The sequence below is a fragment of the Odocoileus virginianus genome, chromosome 5 (assembly GCF_023699985.2).
Source record: "Odocoileus virginianus isolate 20LAN1187 ecotype Illinois chromosome 5, Ovbor_1.2, whole genome shotgun sequence".
NCBI lineage: Eukaryota > Metazoa > Chordata > Mammalia > Artiodactyla > Cervidae > Odocoileus > Odocoileus virginianus.
Genome location: NC_069678.1, coordinates 49,761,496 through 49,779,049, shown reverse-complemented (window position 1 = coordinate 49,779,049; position 17,554 = coordinate 49,761,496). Strand labels below are relative to the sequence as shown.

Sequence of the window (17,554 nt, the reverse complement as noted above, 5' to 3'; positions counted from 1 at the left end):
TTGAAGTTTGTTGGGAGAAGGTACGTATTTTTTTACAAGTGATAAAGAAGCAAATTCTCTTACTTGAATACTTAATTTATTTCTTTTATTTATTTTTTTCCTAAATCCCCTGTATTCCTGTATTACTTTAGTCACATTCCAAGTGACTTTTATAACCTTATACTGAAAATGCATCATGTAAACAGCACATTTTGAGATTTTGTTTTAAATCAGTATAATTTTACTCTTTCAAAGAGGGCATTTGGTCCAATTATACTTAACTTATAGACTGATACAACTGTGTTTAATATTACTATCAATTTTCTATTTCTCATCTATTTGATGTTTCTTTTACTATCCTTCGTTCCTTTGAATTAACCAAATACTCTATTAATCTTTTTTCTTTATTAACATGGTAGTTATGCAAACATTTATAATAATTATAGTGGTTAGGCATGACATTATAACATCAAAACTTGGCCTGGTAATCTAATCTAATGACCCACATTTATCATTTCTCCAATAAGAATAGTATTTTGCAACACTTTCATTCCAATTATCCCTCTGCCTTTTGCATTGCTGCTGTAATATATTTTAATTATGCAAATATTGTTTTAACTCAACAAGAGATTGGGATTCTTTGAGTACTATCAATATTTAATTATCTTAAATGATACATATGTCCATTCCAGCTCTCTTCATTCCTTACTAAATTTCTGTTTCCCACTAGGATCATTTAATTTCTAGCTAAAGTACTTCCTTTAGTTTTTACTGTAGTTCAGGTGCACTGGCAACAAATTGTTCTGTGCGACTGAAGACATCTTTATTTCACTTTCATTTTTGGAAGATATTTTTGCTGTATATAGATTTATATGTTAGAAGTTTTCTTCCATTCAGCACTTTAACATGTCATTCTGTTGTTTTACGACTTCCACTCTTTCAGTCACTCAGTTCATCGCTCAGTTGTGTCCAACTCTTTGTGACCCCATGGACTGCAGCACACCAGGCTTCCCTGTCCATCACCAACTCCCGGAGCTTACTCAAACTCATGTCCATACAGTCGGTGATGCCATTCAATGATATCTTCCTCTGTCATCCCCTTTTCCTCCTGCCTTCAATCTTTCCCAGCATCAGGGTCTTTTCAAATGAGTCAGCTCTTCGCATCAGGTGGCCACAGTATTGGAGTTTCAGCTTCAGCATCAGTCCTTCCCATGAGTATTCAGGACTGATTTCCTTTAGGATGGACTGGTTGGATCTCCTTGCAGTCCAAGAAACTCTCAAGAGTCTTCTCCAACACCACAGTTCAAAAGCATCAATTCTTCAGCACTCAGCTTTCTTCATAGTCCAACTCTCACATCCATACATGACTACAGGAAAAACCACAGTTTTGATTAGACGGACATTTGTTGGCAAATTAACGTCTCTCCTTTTTAATATGCTGTCTAGGTTAGTCACACCTTTTCTTCCAAGGAGCAAGTGTCTTTTAATTTCATGGTTACAGTCACTATCTGCAGTGATTTTGGAGCCCAAGAAAATAAGTCAGTTACTGCTTCCATTATTTCCTCATCTATTTCCATGAAGTGATGGGACTGGATGCCATGATCTTAGTTTTCCAAATGTTGAGTTTTAAGCCAACTTTTTCACTCTCTTCTTTCACTTTCATCAAGAGGTTCTTTATTTTAATTTTTTTTCCCAAGACATTCTTTAGTTCTTCTTCTCTTTCTGCCATAAGGGTGGTGTCATACGCATATCTAAGGTTATTGATATTTCTCCCCCAAATCTTAATTCCAGCTTGTGCTTCATGCAGCCTGGCATTTCACATGATGTACTCTGCATACAAGTTAAATAAGCAGGGTGACAACATACAGCCTTGACGTACTCCTTTCCCGATTTAGAACCAATCCGTTGTTCCAGGTCCGGTACCAAGTGTTGCTTTTTGACATACAGATTTCTCAGGAGGTGAGTAAGTTGGTCTGATATTCCCATCTCTTTAAGAATTTTCCATAGTTTGTTGTGATCCACACAGTCAAAGCCTTTGGCATAGTCATTAAAGCAGAAGTAGATGTTTTTCTGGAACTCTCATGCTTTTCTGATGATTCAAGGATGTTGGCAATTTGATCTCTGGTTCCTCGCCTTTTATAAATCCAGGCTGAACATCTGGAAGTTGACAGTTCACATACTGTTAAAGTCTGGCTTGGAGAATTTTGAGCATTACTTTGCTACCATGCGAGATGAGTACAATTGTGCAGTAGTTTGAACATTCTTTGGCATTGCCTTTCTTTGGGATTGAAATGAAAACTGACCTTTTCCAGTCCTGTGGCCACTATGAGTTTTCCAAATTTGCTGGCATATTGAGTGCAGCACTTTCACAGCACCATCTTTTAGGATTTGAAATAGCTCAACTGGAATTCCATCACATCCACTAGCTTTGTTCATAATGATGCTTCGTAAGGCCCACTGACTTTGCATTCCAGGATGTCTGGCTCTAGGTAAGCGATCACACCATCATGATTATCCTGGGTCATGACAGATTTTTTGTATAGTTCTTCAGTGTATTCATGCTGCCTCTTCTTAATATCTTCTGCTTCTGTTAGGCTCATACCATTTCTGTCCTTTATTGTGCACATCTTGGCATGAAATGTTCCCTTGGCATCTCTAATTTTCTTGAAGAGATCCCTAGTATTTCCCACTCTATTGTTTTCCTCTATTTCTTTGCATTGGTCACCTAGGGAGGCTTTCTTATCTCTCCTGGCTATTCTTTGGTACTCTGCATTCAAACAGGTATATCTTTCCTTTTCTCCTTTGCGTTTAGCTTCTTTCTCTTCTTTTCTCAGCTATTTGTAACACCCTCTCAGACAACCACTTTGCCTTTTTGCATTTATTTCTCTTGGGGACAGTCTTGATCACTGCCTCCTCTACAGTGTCAAAAACCTCCGTCCATATTTCTATCAGCTCTAATCCCTTGAATCTATTTGTCACCTCCACTGTATAATCATTAGGGATTTGATTTAGGTCATACCTGAATGGTCTAGTGATTTTCCCTACTTTCTTCTATTTTAGTCTGAATTTGGCAATAAGGAGTTCATGATCTGAGCCACAGTCAGCTCCCAGTCTTGTTTTTGCTGACTGTATAGAGCTTCTCCATCTTTGGCTGCAAAGAACATAATCAATCTGATTTCTGTATTGACCATCTGGGGATGTCCATGTTTAGAGTCTCCTCTTGTGTTGTTGGAAGAGGGTGTTTGCTATGACCAGTGCGTTCTCTTCGCAAAACTTTATTAGCCTTTGCCCTGCTTCATTCTGTACTCCAAGGCCAAATTTGCCTGTTACTCCAGGTATTTCTTGACTTCCTACTTTTGCATTCCAGTCCCCTATAATGAAAAGGACATTTTGGGGGGGTGTTAATTCTAGAAGGTCTTGTAGGTCTTCCTAGAACCATTCAACTTCAGCTTCTCCAGCATTACTGGTTGAAGCATAGACTTGGACTACTGTGATATTGAATGGTTTGCCTTGGAAACAAAGAGAGATCATTCTGTTGTTTTTGAGACTGCATCCAAGTACTGCATTTCAGACTCTTTTGTTGACTATGATGGCTACTCCATTTCTTCTAAGGGATTCTTGCCCACAGTAGTAGATATAATGGTCATCTGAGTTAAAATCACCCTTTCCAATCCATTTTAGTTCACTGATTCCTAAAATGTTGATATTCACTCTTGCCATCTCCTGTTTGACTACTTCCAAATTGCCTGGATTCATGGACCTAACATTCCAGGCTCCTATGCAATATTGTTCTTTACATCATCCACTGTTTATGTCAGTATTAAGGGCAATGTGCATTCTCAGTGGACTTTTAAGATTTTTCTCTTTGTGATTTTTCAACATTTTGACTATGATGTTGTTTCACTGTATTCATTCTGCTGAGAATTAGTAGAATTAATTGAATCTGATGTGTTTCATACGTTTCATTAGTTTAGCTCACTATCTCTTCATGTATTGCTGCTTCCTTCTTTTCAATCTGTCCTCTAAGACACTACTTACATACATTACAACATTTTACTGAACCTAATAATATCCCTTACTCTTCCTTCTTCCTTCCTTCATTCCTGCTTCCCTTCCTCTCACACTCCCTCTGTTCCTCTGTTCTTTTCTTCTTTTCTTTCTTTCTGCTTCAGCTTGGATCTTATCCCTACTGAATTATCTTCAAGTGCACTTACACAGTTTTCTGATGTATCCAATTTGATGTCAAGCCAGTCATTGAGTTCTTCAATTCAGATACTATATTTTTCAATTCTAGAATCATCATTTCAATGTCTTAGATATGTTCATATTTCTAGTGAATTCCCTATGTTTTAATCTGTTTCCAAGAATTTTTCCCTATTTTCTTGAACATATTAAAAATAGGTATATCAAGGTTCTTTTCTACTAACTTCAAGTTCTTAATCACTTTGAGGTCTACTTCTATATTCTGTTTTGCTTGTTTTTCTCTTGTAATATAGTCATAAGGCGTTCTCAGGTGGTGCTAGTGGTTAAGAACCAGCCTTCAATGCAAGAGACATGAGAGACATCAGTTCCATCCCTGGGTTGGGAAGATCCCCTGGAAAAGGGCACAGCAATACACTCCAGTATTCTTACTGGAGAATCCCATGGACAGATGAGCCTGGAGGGCTATGGACCATACAGCCTCAAAAAGTCAGAAACGATTACAGTGACTTAGCACACACACAATATAGTCCTAATGTTCTCCATTTTATGCACCTAGTAATTTTTTATTGATTGTGTATAGCACACTACATACTTGTTTAAAGAGGGGAAAAAAACCTACTGACAATGCTATTTTCCATCTGAGAAGATCCACACATTGTTCTGGTAGGCACTTAGAGAGTGGTGGTGTGAATGGTAGAACACTACCATTCAGTCAGTGATTAAGCTGAATTAAGACTGTCTCACAATTTTGACAAAACTCACTCAATCTTTAATTTACCCCTAGTCTCATGGTGAGACCCTTCAAGATTTTAAATTGAAGCCTGGCAGGTCTTTGTCACCTCAACAAAGAGTGACTGCAGAAGATTCCACATGCTGTTCAGAGGTTCCTGGCTTAGTTTTTTGTCCCGTTGCTCTGCATAGCTTCAGAATTACGCACTGCAGCCCCACTGAATTGCCATAGCTGTACTGGTCACTCTGTCCCCATTACTGATACTCTGAGACCAAGCCCAGATTCCTCTAACATGGAAGTACACAACTTTTTTCCTGCAAAGGGCCAAAGAATAACTATTTTGGACTTTCTGGCCATAAAGTCTCTATCACAAGTACTCAACTCTCCATTATAGCACGAAAGCATCCATACACAATATGTAAATGAATAAAGAAGTGAATGTGGCTGTTTTCAAAAAAAACCCTACTAGACAGGCAGCAGGCCAAACCTGGCTCATAGGCCATAATTTGCTGACCTTTGCTCTTGTTGCATCTAGAATCAGTAAGTGTATCCAAAGAGAAAGTAGCTTGAAATTGTGTCAGTTCACCACAATCTCCAGAACTGTCAACTCTCACCTGGCATATGCTTCAGGGACTCACACCCTGAAGATCTTTATTGTTTCATAACTTTAAGACTAGGAAATTCAGTCCTTTGTTTTCAGAAGTTTTCCGCTCAGCAATTAGCTTTCCTTAAGCTTCAAAATTTGGCAAATATTTCAAAAGGGAAACTGGTCATGTGATTGAGACAAATATCTTAAAAGGGAAACTAATTTCTGATCAAGTTAACAACTGGGTCACTCTAACCTCACACAATCACCAAAATTTTTGCTGGTTTCTCTATCCACAAGCAATGAATGACCCACTGCCTGGAGCAAACCCAGATTCTCAACCTTTGGCTTACTCCCAGAATCAGCAAATTAACTCAGTGGAGAAGTGGTCATAGACTTTCAGCTCATCTCTGAGAAGTTTTCCCAAATCTGTTATTTTTACCTTCTCTGTCCACATTGCTTCTGTAGCCTTTAAAAGTATTGTTTTTGTCTGGTTTTTCTAGCTGTTTTTGGTAGAAACATAAGCCTAGTGCAAATTTTTTCCTCATTCCAGAATCAGAATCTATATCCAACTACTTCTGATAATTAAAATTTTCATTATCATTCACTTCTAAGTATTTTAAATTTTTCCATCATTTTTATTTATTCTAAGAATAACTCAAAGTGTGCTTTTAAATTTCTACACACATATATATACTAAACAATAAAATATATAATCTTATTTGCTATTGATTTTAACAACTATATTGTGATCAGAAAAACATGCTCCACATTACAAACACTTTATAGTTGTTAAGGTGTGCTTTTTGGCCAATTATGGGTCAATTTTCCTAAGGTATTGATATGGCCTTGAGAAGAATGTTTATTCTCTAACTGTTGAATCTATCAGTGAATCATGTTGCTCATATCTTTGGGGGAATCTTTAATCAATTTCTGATAATGTGATATTGAAATCTACTACAGTGGTGAATTTATCAAACTTTTGTAAGTTATATAAATTTTATAAAAAATTTTTATATAAAAATTTTTATAAAAATATATATTATGGCTATGCTATTAGATAACTAAAAGCTTAACATGCTTTTATCTTTCTAATGAGTAAATCTTTTGCCATCAGTTGCCCTCATTACATTTAATAGTGCCCTTTCCTGACGTCTATTTTATCTCATATCAATCTACACAAGCTTTGAGTAACAGTTGTTTGGTAATGCTTTTATTTTCAGTATGTAATGTCAGTATGTTTTCTGTCTGTAGTTATATTTCTTTTTATCCTAATATGATGATCTGTTTTAAACTAGGATTAATTCACTTAATTTTAGTGCTATAAGCAACTTCTAATTATAATTGTTTGCCTACTTTGTAGTTTCTACTCTTCCTTTTTTTGTTTCACCTTCAGTGCTTTGCTGCCTCCTCACTGATTTTTTTTTAATTCCATTTCTTCTCCTATCCTGTTCTTTTCTTAATCTTATTTCTTGTTTCTAGACAGTCAGAAGTACTTTTTAATATGTAAAAATACATACTTACCAAACCAACAACTTCCTGTTCTTTCTACATACTGCTATTAAAGACATCAGTACTTTGATTTATCTTACTTCCCCAAATAATTATCATCATTAGTACTATCACAACTATAAAACATAATCAGTTTTTACTGCAAGAGTCAGACACAACTGAAGCAACTTAGCATATACTTCCATTTTCACTACTTTGTATCAGATCTCTCTCTTCTGGCTCCTTTGCCATCTCCAAGAAGCGATTCCTTCAGATGTTGTTTAAGTAAGAAAGTACTGATTCAAAATACTCTCAGCTTTTCTGTATGTGAAAATGCCCTATTTTTGTTCATTCTGTAAAGATAGTTTAACTGGTAGTCAATTTTAAGCTGATAGTTACTTTTTTAAACCCATCCATCCATAAATGGATGTGCAGCCTTTTGTCTTGAATCTCACACAAAGCCATGGTAATTAAGAATTCCAGATTTCTATAGCAGTAATTATAGGGAACCTTACCTTCTATGTTTGTGTACCACTTGAATTTTAGGTCCTTAAATCCAAATTTTTCTCCAAGAGATTTCCCTATCATTGAAGAAAGTGGAGCTTTCTACTGAGAGCGACTGTTCAGCAATAGATATTTTTTGCCTCACAGATTTAAAAAAAAAAAAAGCCTTCAGTAGGATAAAGAATACCATCTTCTGTAAAGACATGTTGGATTAAGGTGCAGCTGGACACAACATGGATTGGCTCCGGGAGAGCAACCCCACCCACTGGTATTTGTTTTATAGTAAAGCTAAGCAGGCCTTGCAAAGGAGACAAAGAATCTTAGCTTACTGCCAGCTGCTTGGGGAAGATGCACAGGCTTTCCCTGATAGCGCAGTTGGTAAAGAATCTGCCTACAATGCAGGAGACCCCAGTTCAATTCCTGAGTCAGGAAGATCCCCTGGAGAAGGGATAGGCTATCCACTCCAATATTCTGATCTGGAGAAATCCATGGACTGTGCTGTTCATGAGGTCGCAAAGAGTCGGACATGACTGAGTGACTTTCACTTTCACTTTAGGGAAGATGCATGTTTGGAATATCAGCTGTGACTATTTAAAAACATTATGGGAAAGCGAACCTGTCCAGCCTCTTTCCCTTAATAAGGAATTGCCACCAGTTCTAGTTCAATCTGGAAAAAGTCAGAAATGCAAGTCATCAAACAATGGTGTTTGTCTCCACACAACTACTTTCTTGGTAGCTCAGCTATGCATTTAAAAGTGCTTTTCTTTTATACCTATTAAAAAGGTGGGGTTTTTTTCCTATACCTGTATAACATCTAGGTTTTTTATAATAGAAGACTATTTCAGAATAATTGAGTCAGCAACAACTCCAAAAGTGAAGTCAAATGATTGTTCTTTTTTAATTTCAAACCTTCAAGCCCCTCTAACTCACTTATATTAATTTCTTGTTCTAGAAAAATGCAATGTTATATCTATTTCTGACTATTACAGGGTATTCATTTATTGAGAAATGTTTCGTTCAAATGGAATTTCTCACGCACAGAGCCCCTCACTAGCAACTTTCACGTATTCTTTATTACTAGAGTTACCTAATATCTGGATACTCAAGGTTTATTGTGCCTAATTTCCAAAGATTTAGGGAAATAAAATTACCTTTAACATTAAAAGCATACAAGATGCATTTTAATCATCTTCATTGATTTAGAAGATATTTATTACAGAGTTTTAGCACACTAAAGAGAAATTACTATGAATGAACATCAGTTATTTTTTAAAACATAAGTTAGAGCTTTCCCTAACACTGAATACAAGATTTTAAATGTATACATCATGTTTATACAAAGCAATTAGAGCAGCTGCAACTTCTACTGCAAACAACAGAAACAGGGTGTGGCATCTTTAAGTCAGAAATTGCCTAAACTCATAATTTATGTCTAGTCATATAACTCATTATTACCTGTCTCAGTACCTTAAAGTGAAAGTGCAAAATACTCTCCTAAAGCATTCAATGCTCCTACTCCATCTCTCAAGCTACATACTTTTAATACACATATTTTTGGTGTAACAAAATTAACATTTTTAAAATTATATATAAAAAAAGGCTCTTAATATTGGAAGTTAAAATGAGGTTGATCAATCTCACTGAAAAAAGACATTCCATAACAATATCAACTGCATGTCTCTCTTAGTGAAAGTACTTTCAAAATAATATGTGACAATTTAATCAAACAAAAGAAAGTGCAAAGTCTAAAATATTACTGAATATGACAAGAACTTTGCATACTTGAAATTCATGTAGACAAAGATGAAGAATAATAAAGTTAGTCAACGTGGCATAGATTAATGTCATCTGTAGCTCAAATGAAAACTGTCAATAATGTTCATGAAGAAATATAATATTAATATGTTCCTGTTCTCATGTAAATATTTCTCACAAATATTTATATCAAATATAAAGTACCTGGTAATTTATATCACCAGGACAAAACAAAAAACCAAATGAACTTTTTAAATTTCCTGCTTTTTCTTTAGTTTTACGAGAAAATCAATTTTGAAATAAGCATTCTTAATTACCTGCCATCTTGTAGGAAATTATCTATAACATTTATAAAAGACATACTTTAAATAATATTTATTAAGGCATATAATTTAATGAAAAATCATATAAATGACTTAGAGTTTTATGGTACAGTTTGGCTTTATTTTACAAAAAAATTTGTCATGTATGTCAAATCATCCATTATCCCTGAGAAAAATCATAGTATTCTAATAAACAATAACTGTGCCCCAAAATTGATATCAATCATGAGGATACTGCTAATAAAGACCTTATGGTCCTCTCCCTTCATTTATCCCACCACAATAAAACCTACAGATACACTTAATATTATGAAGTCAGAATGAGTATTCTGAAAGACTGATAAACTACAATAATGAACTAGTACTTATGATTTTGGTATGATAAAAACACAATGAAATAAGCATAAAGTTTAAAATGGTATTTTTAAAAAATCAACTGCATGAGTAAGCATGGAAGGCCAACCTAAGAATAATTCCTGTCAGAATGGGTGCTAAGTGGCAAGGCTGGTAAAAACGTAAATCAAGTTATATAGAGCTGTAGTAAATCAAATAAAGATGGTAATACTTCCACTCTGTCTTTTGCACTGGAGAGAGACATCAGTACGGTTGTGATGAGTTTTATGTGGAGGATCCTTAGAAATACACTGACAGAGTATGCTCATTTTATATACCTTATCACTAATCCTCACACTAACTCTGAAGGTAGAGGGTAGATCACCCTTGTACAGAGAAAGTATCTGAGTTTCAGACAGATTAAGTCATGTGCCTTAAGACATAAAGCCAAGAACCAAACCAAAACTTGAATACAAATCCATTCATCTCCAGACTCTTTCTACCTACGTGAGACTGCCTTAAAGGTTTGATTTAGCACCAGAAGGAATAATTGGGCAACACTTCACTGATAAAATATTTGGAAACCATGTAATGAGATACTGTGATTTCAACAAAAGTGGCAGCTTTTGAAATGGGATTACTGATTTATGTTGTTAATATAAATGTCTTCTGCCTCTTGCTTTACCTAACAACTAAAATCCTAACGTGTAGCATATGAATTAATTTTTTAAAAATTGAATCCAGTTTTCCCCACTGATAAATTATAAAAACTGTTTTATCCTTATTATTTATCACAAATAATCCTCACACATTTAAAATTTTTTTCTGATCCTTTACTTTATTAATTACTTTAAATATAAATTAATCCCTAAAAATATGCCAGAAGAGTAGCAATTCAAAATGATTCTATAGATTTACCTACTTTATAGCCAAAATTCCATGTTGTGAGGTTTATTAAAGCAAGACAACTTACATATACAGGGTACTTTTACCATACTTTTTTAAAACTGACAATTCAGTAGCAAAACTCTTTTTCTCCTGATAATGGTACAAAGAAAAAACTACTATGATTTATTTTAAAAGTACAGCCTACCTCACTCTTTAGCATTAAAAAAAAAAAAAGGCCTTTCTAATGTACAAATATGTAATTCTACTGCCACCTTCTGGTAAAACACAGTTTCCCAATTTTTAATAGTACGTCTGACTATAAAGTGACAAACCTCCAGATATGAAATATCTCCTTTCCAATATTAGATTAATAAAAAGCAGAATGAATTATTTTTATAAATGGCAAAATTATACTAAAAATAGAATTCTAGCAATAATTTTTATAGTACATGTAATATATTCTCTCAATGTTAACATTTATTAAGCACTTTACTATTTGAGCACAGAAGAGCTGTACAAGCAAAATAAAAATCAATTATCTTAATAACCTTTATAAAGTGGAATGATTATTCCCATTTTACAGAGAGAATCGAAGAAATCAAGTGGTTTGCTTGAGGTACACAGCTATTAAATGGCAGACTCTGAATTTAGAAGCAGATTGATTCCAATGACCCTGCCTTTGATCAATGTGTTCTAATAGCCTCTGTAACATGAGATAATAGATATTAATAAGTTGACTGAACTCATTTAGGATATTAAATATTAATTTAGTGGGGTAAAGCAACAATTTTACAATTAGTGAGGAAATTACAAGAGCCACAGAACATAGAATTAAAGAATTCAAAGAAACCGTAAAGGTCCCACAATCAAATATTCCATATACTTGAGACCTATACTCTTTAAACATTTAGCCAATGGATTAAGCTCTAATGTTCCATTTTTACAAATAATTATACCATGTCATTTTGAAATCTTTCAAAATTAAAAAAAATTTTATGTTCTATATGTTCAGTGTTTAAATTTAATTTTACTCTGACACAGTTTAAAATACTAAAAAACACCAGTTAGAAATTACTATCTTTAGTCCAGGTAATATTTACTAATTTATATTCAGAGAGGTTTTACTTACACAAAAGGATATACTGCATTCTGCTATACTATTTCTATACACTGATTTCTTAAAAGTCATAAACCAATTCAATGAATTTCAATTTCACATAGTGAAATGAATTGTGTAAAAAAACTGCCCATAAAATAATCAACACATTATTTTTAAACTGTAACAGTAAGAACTTTATGTCTAAAAGCCTTTGCACAGCAGAAGAAACCATAAACAAAATGAAGAACAATTTATGGAATAGGAGAAAATATTTGCAAATGATGCAACCAATAAGGGATTAATTTCCAAGGTATACAAACAGTTCAGACAGCTCAATATCAAAAAACCAACAGCCCAATCAAACAAATGTGCAAAAGAACTAAACAGACATTCCTCCAAAGAAGATACACAGACGGCTGACAAACACATGAATAGAAGCTCACTGTCGCTAACTGTAAGAGAAATGCAAATCAAAACTACAAAGAGGTATCACCTCAAACTGGTCAGAATGGCCACCATCAGAAAGTCTACAAATAACAAATGCTGGAAAGGGTGTGGAGAAACGGGAACCCTAGCCACTGTGGAGAACAGTATGCAGCTGCTGCTAAGTCGCTTCAGTCGTGTCCGACTCTGTGCGACCCCATCCCTGGGAGTCTCCAGGCAAGAACACTGGAGTGGGTTGCCATGTCCTTCTCCAATGCATGAAAGTGAAAAGTGAAAGTGAAGTCGCTCAGTCGTATCCGACTCTTAGCGACCCCATGGACTGCAGCCTACCAGGCTCCTCTGTCCACGGGATTTTCCAGGCAAGAGTAATGGAGTGGGGTGCCAGTGCCTTCTCCAGGGAGAACAGTATGAAGATTCCTTTAAAAACTAAAGATAAAGTTATCATATGATCCAACAATCCCACTCCTGGGCATACATCCAAAACAGATGAAAATTCTAATTCAAAAAGACACATGCATCCCAGTGTTTCTGGTGGCACTATTTACAACAGCCAAGATGTGGAAACAACCTAAATAACCACGAACAGATAAATGGATAAAGAAGCTGTGGTATATAAATAAAATGGAATATTACTGTCATAAAAAAGAATTAAATAATGCCACTTGCAGTGACATAAATAGACCTAGAGATTATCATACTAATGAAGTAAATCAGACAGACATATCTATCACTTATATGTGCAATCTAAAAAATACAAATGCACTGCAAAACAGAAACATACTCACAAACACAGAAAACAAACCTATGGTGACCAAAGGGGGAGAGATGGGGGAGGGAGGGGAGGAGGGAGGGGGACAATTTAGGAGTTTGGGATCAGCAGATACACTCTACCACTAATACAAATGAAATAAACAGCAAAGTCCCACTGCATAGCATAGGGAACTATATTCAACATCTTATAATAGCCTATAATGGAAAAGAATCTGAACAACAGTATTTATATATATGTGTTGATATGTATAAATAAATCAGTTTGCTGTACACTTAAAACTAACACAATACTGTAAACCAACTATACTTCAATTAAAAAAACTTTATGTGTATATAAAATGACAAAACAAATAATTTAACCATCAGTTTTGGTATCTTTATAAATCAACCACATGAATTTTATGCGCTGATATTCTACTTTAATGAGCTTCTGAATAACTGCAACTAACAGTTATAAATAACAATATAAAATAAATGGCCAAATAAGATGCTTAAGTTAATATAGAATTATAACAATGAGTAAATTAATCACTTGGAAAAACAGAGTAGTATGTAGAATAGTAGGGGAGAAATCCTGTCAACTGTTGTTTGAACCATTTTGATGAATCTTTGGTTCATAAAGTTTCATAATCATATCAGTTCACTATAAGCAATTTTCAGTGAATTGTTTTATCACACAGCTTCATATTTCTCACAAACTATTTTGGCCAAATTTCATGTTTCTACTGAATGTATACATTTAAATTTTATCTAATTTCCTAGCAAACATTACAGAGGCTAGAACTCCTATGATCCATGATATAATAAATATTTTTGTAGGTCTTTTATATTCCCATGTAAATTTTAGAATCTGTCAATCTCTACAGAAAAAAGCCTGCTGGGATTTTGACTGGGATTGTGTTGATCAATACCAGAATCAATAAAATCCAAGAATACAGTCAATATAAAAATTAATTGTACTTCTATATTTGAGCAACAAATGAAAAATAAATTTTTAAAATATCACTTAAAATAGCATCAAAACCAAAAATATTTAGGGATAAATTTAATGAAAAGTATGGAAAACTTATCCACTGAAAACTATAAAAACAATGCAGACAGAAAATAAAGGAGATCTAGATAAATGCAGATATATGTTCATAGATCACAGGACTCGATATTGTTAAGGTGTCTATACTTCTAAAATTAACATATGAAGTCAATCCAATTTCAATCAAAATTCTAATAGGTTTTTTTAGAAACAAACAAGCTGATTCTAAAATCTGTATGGAAACAAAGGATCTAGAATAGTCAAGAGAACCTTGAGAAAGAAAAACTAACTTGTAGGACTTATAAAAACAAATGTCCTCCAACTGGTAATTTCCAAGATTTATTCTAATTCTGAAATAATCAAGACAGAGTATAGTCCAGAAATAGACCCACACACATACAGTCATGTGATTTTGACAAAGGCATCAGCATAATGCAATAATGAATTCAATTTTTTCAACATATGGTGTGGCAGTAACTAGATATTCATATTTTAAAAATTGAACCTCAACTCCTACCTAACGCTATACTCAAAAATTAATTCAAAATAAACCATAATCCTAAACATAAAAGCTAAAACTATAAAGCTTCTAGCAGAAAATAAAGGAAAGTCTTTATGACCTTGATTTAGCTTAAGAATCCTTGCACAGAGGAGTGAATATTAAGTATGAAAAGTATTAAGCTTAAAGGAAAAAGTGATAAATGAGCTTTATCAACATTAAATCTCCTAATCTTCAAAAGATATTAAGAACATGAAAGGAAAGCCAAAGACTAAGAAAAAATATTTGCAATACATATATTTGACACAAGACTTGTATGCAGAATACATAAAGAAATTTTACAATTCAATAAGAAAACAACTCAGCTTTTTTACTTTTCATTTTATACTGGGGTATAGTCAGTATCTCCCATCAGGAAGCTTCCATAAGCCTCTTATCCTTATCCATCAGAGGGCAGACAGAATGAAATCCACAATCACAGAAAAGTAACCAATCTGATCACATGGACCACAGCCTTGTCTAACTCAATGAAACTATGAGCCGTAATGTGTAGGGCCACCCAAGACGGATGGGTCACAGTGGAGAGTTCTGAAAAATGTGGTCCACTCGAGAAGGGAAAGGCAAACCACTTCAGTATTCTTGCCTTGAGAACCCCACGAACAGTATGAAAAGGCAAAAAGATAGGACACTGAAAGATGAACTTCCCAGGTCGGTAGGTGCCCAATATGCTACTAGAGATCAGTGGAGAAATAACTCCAGAAAGAAGGAAGAGACGAAGCCAAAGCAAGAACAACACCCAGTTGTGGAAGTGACTGGTAATGGAAGTAATGTCCAGTGCTGTAAAGAGCAATATTACATAAGAACCTGGAATGTTAGGTCCATGAATCAAGGTAAATTCAGTTCAGTTCAGTTCAGTCGCTCAGTCATGTCCAACTCTTTGCAACCCCATGAACCACAGCATGCCAGGCCTCCCTGTCCATCACCAACTCCAGGAGTCCACCCAAACCCATGTCCATTGAGTCGGTGATGCCTTCCAACTATCTCATCCTCTGTCATCCACTTCTCCTCCTGCCCCCAATCCCTCCCAGCATCAGGGTCTTTTCAAATGAGTCAACTCTTCACATCTGGTGGCCAAAGTATTGGAGTTTCAGCTTCAGCATCAGTCCTTCCAATGAACACCCGGGACTGATCTCCTTGCAGTCCAAGGGACTCTCAAGAGTCTTCTCCAACACCACAGTTCAAAAGCATCAATTCTTCAGTGCTCAGCTTTCTTTATAGTCCAACTCTTACATCCATACATGACCACTGGAAAAACCATAGCCTTGACTAGACAGACCTTTGTTGACAAGCAATGTTTCTGCTTTCTAATATGCTGTCTAAGTTGGTCATTACTTTCCTTCCAAGCAGTAAGCATCTTTTAATTTCATGGCTGCAGTTACCATCTGCAATGATTTTAGAGCCCAAAAAAATAAAGTCAGCCACTGTTTTCACTGTTTCCCCATCTATCTGCCATGAGGTGATGGGACCAGATGCCATGATCTTAGTTTTCTGAATGTTAAGCTTTAAGCCAACTTTTTCACTCTCCTTTTTCACTTTCATCAAGAGGCTTTTTAGTTCCTCTTCACTTTCTGCCATAAGGGTGATGTCATCTGCAAATTGGAAGTGGTCAAACAGGAGATGGCAAGAGTGCCAACACTGACATTTCAGGAATCAGCAAGCTAAAATGGACTGGAATGGGTGAATTTAACTCAGATGACCATTATATCTACTCTATGGGCAAGAACCCCTTAGAAAAAATGGAGTAGCCATGATAGTCAACAAGAGTCTGAAATGCACCAATTGGATGCAACCTCAGAGACAACAGAACGATCTCAGAAATGCCGGGCTGGATGAAGCACAAGCTGGAATCAACACTGCCAGGAGAAATATCAATAACCTCAGATATGCAGATGACACCACCCTCATGGCAGAAAGAGAAGAACTAAATAGCCTCTTGATGAAAGTGAAAGAGGAGAGTGAAAAAGTTGGCTTAAAACTCAACATTCAGAAAACTAACATCATGGCATCTGGTCCCATCACTTCATGGCAAAAAGATGGGGAAACTGGAAACAGTGACAGACTTCATTTTTTTGGGCTCCAAAGTCATTGCACATGGTGACTGCAGCCATGAAATTAAAAGACACTTGCTCCTTGGAAGAAAATTATGATCAACCTAGATAGCATATTAAAAAGCAGAGACGTTACTTTGCCAACAAAGGTCCATCTAGTCAAAGCTATTTTTTTTTCCAGTAGTCATGTATGGTTGTGAGAGTTAGACTATAAAGAAAGCTGAGCACTGAAGAACTGATGCTTTTGAACTGTGGTGTTGGAAAAGACTCTAGAGAGTCCCTTGGACTGCAAAGAGATCCAACTAGTCAATCCTAATGGAAATCAGTCCTGAATATTCACTGGAAGGACTGATGCTAAAGCTAAAACTCCAATAATTTGGCCACCAGATGCGAAGATCTGACTCATTTGAAAAGACCCTGATGCTAGGAAAGATTGAAGGCGGGAGGAAAAGGAGACAACAGATGAGATGGTTGTATGGCATCACCGACTCAATGGACATAAGTCTGAGTAAACTCCAGCAGTTGGTGATGGACAAGGAGGCCTGGCGTGCTGCAGTCCATGGGGCAGCAAAGAGTCGGACTCGACTGAGCAACTGAACTGAACTGATGCTGATTAGCAAACAATGTCCTGATAGTTTCAGGTGAACAGCAGAAGGACTCAGCTATACATATACATGTATCCATTCTTCCCCCAAACCCCCTCCCAACCAGGCTGCCACAAACATTGATCTGAGTTACATGTGCTATACAGTAGGTCTTTGTTGAAAACAACCTGGTTTTTTAAAAATGAGCAAAAGACTTGAAGGCACTT

General features: G+C 35.5%; 1 protein-coding gene across 2 annotated transcripts in view; it reads right to left on the bottom strand.

The window, feature by feature from the left end:
- The window catches only part of PIGK (phosphatidylinositol glycan anchor biosynthesis class K), a 134,244-nt gene that overhangs the window by 62,110 nt on the left and 54,580 nt on the right, over window positions 1-17,554 (bottom strand). The gene's annotated exons all lie outside the window — the stretch shown is intronic.